Raw genomic sequence first — 5,000 nt, 5'->3', positions numbered from 1 at the left:
GGTGATTCGCTGTCACCGTTGCTGTTCATTATATGCCTCAAACCACTAACAAGCTGAACAATGGTAATGTACTGAAGCATTTGTTATACATGGATGATTTGAAGTTCTATGGGAAGAACGAAAAAGAAATAGAACCACTACTGCACACTGAACCAATATTTCATACAGACATTGGGATGACATTCGTCATAGAGGAGTGCGCCAGATCGTAGGAATAAGAAGAGGAAAGGTGGTCAAGAGAGACGGGATAAACCTACCCTATGACCAGCAGATAAAGAACGTGGATGATGATTATCACCGTACAGATATCTAGGAGTGTTAAAGAAGGAATATATCAACCACCAAAAAAGTTAAGAACAATGTCCAACTAGAATACAAAAGAAGGCTAAGATTAGTTCTTAAGTCAAAGTTGACAGGAAGAAATAAGATATCCGCCATTAGTATATACTGGAAAAATGAATAGCGTTGAACTCGCGCGCTGATTGGCCATGGCTACTCAAACTCTGGATATTCACCTCCGAGCAATTCGCGCCGAATTTGCGCCCGAAAATGTTGTAATCTTTGCAGGAATAAAAAAGTTTAAATCATCTTTTTGTGCTATATTATCTCACTGTTTTAGCATATACTAAAACAACTCAGTGTCGATAAAGATCTGATAGATATAGATCGCATCTATCTTCCAAGATCTATGGGCGGTAGAGGACACAGTAAGAGAGGAAGAACTTTGCCTTAAAGATTGTCATCATACATGAACCTCTACGTACGGGTTATTGTAAAAGACGCCTTGAAAGAATCGGAACAGACCAAGAAGGAATACTAACAACGTAGGGAGGACAGACTGGAAAGCTACAGAAATTCTCGACCTCGGATAATGCATTTTGGGTGCTCTGGTTGGTTCACTCAATCTCGGTTTTCAGCTCATGTACCATAGTTTGACCTTATATGGTAAATGATTGCGTTAAGCTTTGCTAAACTAAATTTTTTTCGCAGGAAAGCAAAATTTCTCGTTGAATTAAAGAAAATTGTTTTCTGGAAAGTACGCGAAAAGGCAAGAAATGTTTTTGAGATGAGCCTACGTCTGTATGACCACAAGGTACAACACAACATCGCATCTTCATCAAGTTTTCTCGATTTCGCTAGGGTTTTCTCCTTTTTTTCGCTCGTGTTTCGTACTTCCAAGGAATTTAATAAAACGATTAAAACAAAACAAAACAATTATTCCATTCACGCTTGTTGGATATAAGACTGGTTATAGCCAACTCGACGCTACGCGCCTCTTTGGCTATTTACCATCTCATATCCAACGCGCGCTCACGGAATAGTTGTTTAATATCTGATGTTGTGATCATCTTGGAGATTCCTGAACTAAAATGCTCAGATGTCGCATCTCTCATAAAACTGATTTGAACTTTGGTTAACTTTAGAGGTGCGGTGTTCTTTCAGTCAAAATGGGTAGTAGCTGCGTGGACAGTGGCACAATTCACTACCAGTTAAAGCAAAAAACATTCACTACAAACCTACTGAAGTAACGGAAGGTTACCTCATAAAAAAAAAGATTAGTTTAGTAGTCGTCCTTCTACATTAAAATTGTCCGTATTAGATAATCGCGCTCGCGAGGCGTAGTGGAAGTAAGAAACGACATGCAATCCGTGTGTTCGCTAAAGTACTTGAAACGGTTCAAAAATAGTATCTCTAGGGTTATCAGAACCAAATTTGCTTTTGTTAATAGGAAATCGACAGAGTTCACGTACTGATTGGCGAAATATGAGTGAGAAGAATCGACCAAATAATGTTTTCAATATGTCTACTAATTGCTCCAAAGTAACTGTCCCTCTTTCCATGGCAAGGACATTTTGGTGATAAAACAAATTCGGTTCGTAGTTTAAGGTCATTTTAATTTGAATTGTAAGCATTTCTAGAACCTGAAACTGAAGACCACCTGTTGATGACAATATTTAATCTTTTTGCTACGAATTTCTTTCTTAAGTAATTCTCGCGAAGTAAGTTCGTTTGTTGTTGTTTTTAAAAAATTTAATTTACTGTATTTTTTGACTTATAAAAGAGTTAACAACCTTTCCGTAACGGAAGCCCGGATTGCCTCTAAAACCGTTTTGCACATCCCAGCTTGCCCGCTCGTCCTTCTTCAATCCCGCATTTTTTTTTTGTGGTATCAAAACACTCTCATTCACAGTGACCTAGTGGAGCTACTGAGAATGACGCTATCAGGCACGAGGTACAAAAGAGTTAGTCTTTTTACGCCTTGCCTGACAGCTCATTCCTTCAGGCGTTTTCAGTGCGAGATGCTTGTCAAAGCATCTTATTTCTGACATCGTTTTTCTGATATCAAAATACTCTCATCCACATTGATCTATTGTAGCAAAGCTCCGCTCTTGAAATCTTTGCCTGCTATTCACGCATCTTCCTTTTAAAGCGAGATTTTTGTTAAGTATATTTCCACACACGTTGCAATGAAGTCCTGGAAAACTCTTCTCTTCCGCGTATATCACGGTTGTGGTTTGACACTGTCATATAGCAATTAAAAACTGTGAAATAATTGGGTTTTTTTTTTCTGATTTTGGAAAAGAAATATGGAGACTTTTGATCAGTTCATAATCTGTGACTTAAGTGGAATAAGCAATTTAAGTTTTGTAAGGTTGCCTAAGTCACCTTAAATCGCCTTAGGTTGCTTGATGTTTTGGGCAATTTTTTCTTAAGTCGCCTTAAGTCGCTTTAAGTTGCCTTAAGTTACGGCGTCTGAAGATCCCGGAGTAGGCCTTTATGAATCTTGTATTATACAAGTTATATTGCCAAAGGAATGATTAAAGAATGTCACTGTTGTTTCATTATGAAAAGTAGTCCTACTTGTGAAAGACAGAAAAGGGTTTAACACTGACGAAGGGCCAGCACTCGAAATGTCAGCTTTTAAATTTCTTTACAGTGGTCAATTTACCATATCAATTCAGTTGATAAACCCTTTCCTTTACTTCACTTCCTCACTGACACAGCACCACAGCTTCTTTACAAACTAAACCCCTTTATCCTTCATTTGAAACAATGCTTCGCTTCCACCAACCATTAACCGATATTTTTTAACCCAAAAACCACGACAACGGTTGTTTTATACTAAACATTGCAAATAACTGATTACTCCAATCACTACAATGGGTGCCAATCCCTTACTTGGAATTAATAATAATTATTTCACAGTTTTTAATTGCCATATGACAGTGGCAATGTCTATGTCTGAATGCCACTAGAGCAATAAAATGCTGGGCTGGAATAACAGCAACCATAATAAATAATTTGCAGAATTTCGGAGATGAACAAAGAGTTTCCAGCAATCTGATTGGTTGAGTGGTTTCCTATAGAAATAATAATATGATTTCATATTCACCGCAGTAGCTGGTGAATATAGAGCAAACAAAATGGCAGAGCTCCCACAGGCACTCGTGACCGTTACAACAGAAATAGTGTGTCGATTATCAATTCTCTGTTGTTCAGTTCTGAAGTTATAATAGTCACACAATTATTCGTCTCAGATGTACACTCACTTTGCCTTTCGCAAATAACTGTTAAATATACTAATTAAAGTTAGTACAGTGTACTGCAAGTTTTTTCTGACAGCTACAAAACTTAGGGCACCTGAAAAAGCCGGAATCAGGAACTGGGTCAGGAAACAGAACTGGATCCGGAACCGGAACAATAAAGGTCGAGAATATCCAGTTGTTTTATTTCAGCTAAAAAAGTTGAATTTTATACTACACACTTTAATCAAACTGCAAAATTGATTTTTAAGGACTTGTTGTGAACACAAAGTTCGTACCATTGGCGTCACTCCTGTTTTGAACAGCCCAAGTTACGAGAATGATTGACATTCTAGAATCACTCGGTCGCCGAATCCTCCCTGCTGAGGTTGTAGACTCTGTTCACGAATCGGGTTCCAGGTTAGCACACCTTTACGGATTGCCAAAAACACATAAGCAACAACTAGCCATGCTACCATTTTTGTCCGCTACTAACACGTACAACTTTGCTCTGGAGAAATGGCTAGACGACAAGGCTCAAACCTCTTTCTATCAACCAATACACAATTACTGATACCTTTGAGTTCGTCGATGAAGTCCACGGACTGACAATCAATAGTGGGGATATGCTCGTTTCTTTCGATGTCTCTTCATTATTCACCAATGTAACACTAGAAGAGACAATACATATTCTTGCCGATAAAGCTTTCATGAATGATTGGTTCAATGTAACGCACGGCCTCAACCTCTGTAAGCAAGACCTGGTTGATCTCCTAAGAGGCGCAACGAAGGACCAACTTTTTCTGTTCAACGGTCAACTCTACGAGCAGACAGATGGTGTCGCTATGGGCTCCGCGCTCGGACCCTTAATGGCGAACGTTTTTATGTGCAACATAGAAGAAACCCTCGAGCGCGAAGGCAAGATGCCAGCATACTACAGGAGATATGTGGACTATTGTGCCAAATATAGCGCCAGCTAATAAATTCCTCGAGACTCTTAACCACTGCCACCCTTCGGTTATACTTGGCACACAGCTCCTTAACAAATCTACACAAATCCAAACCAAAGTATACGTCAAACCTACCAACACTGGCCTTTTGCTGCATTAACAAACAAGAGCCATGTTGATGATCGCTACAAGCGCGGCTTATTGAAAACTATGCTTGATCGTGCCTTCCGCGTCTCATCCAACTGGTCATACTTTTCCAATGAATGTGATCGGCTCAAAATGGTGTTTTCTCGCCTTAGTTATCCAGACAGGTTAATTAATTCCACCATCTCACGCTTTATCGCAGTCAAAGCTTCTGATCAACCTGTTCTCGAGTTACCAGCTGTTAACAACGAATTAAAAGCGGTTCCCGTTGTTCTGTCATTTAAGGACCAGTCTTCAGCCGGAATTGTAAGAGCACAACTTAAAGATCTGAGCCAGAAAATTCAAGTGAACTCCAGCCCATATTTGTTAGCCACAAGATTAA

At 39.2% G+C, this 5,000-nt stretch overlaps 1 pseudogene; it reads left to right on the top strand.

The window, feature by feature from the left end:
• Positions 1 to 4,684: 4,684 nt before the first annotated feature.
• LOC137991564 (uncharacterized) overlaps positions 4,685 to 5,000 on the top strand; it is a 2,687-nt pseudogene continuing 2,371 nt past the window's right edge.

Source organism: Montipora foliosa, chromosome 2, assembly GCF_036669935.1.
Source record: "Montipora foliosa isolate CH-2021 chromosome 2, ASM3666993v2, whole genome shotgun sequence".
Classification (NCBI taxonomy): Eukaryota; Metazoa; Cnidaria; class Anthozoa; order Scleractinia; family Acroporidae; genus Montipora; species Montipora foliosa.
The sequence above is the reverse complement of the archived record's forward strand: the minus strand, read 5'-3'. Positions and strand labels throughout refer to the sequence as shown.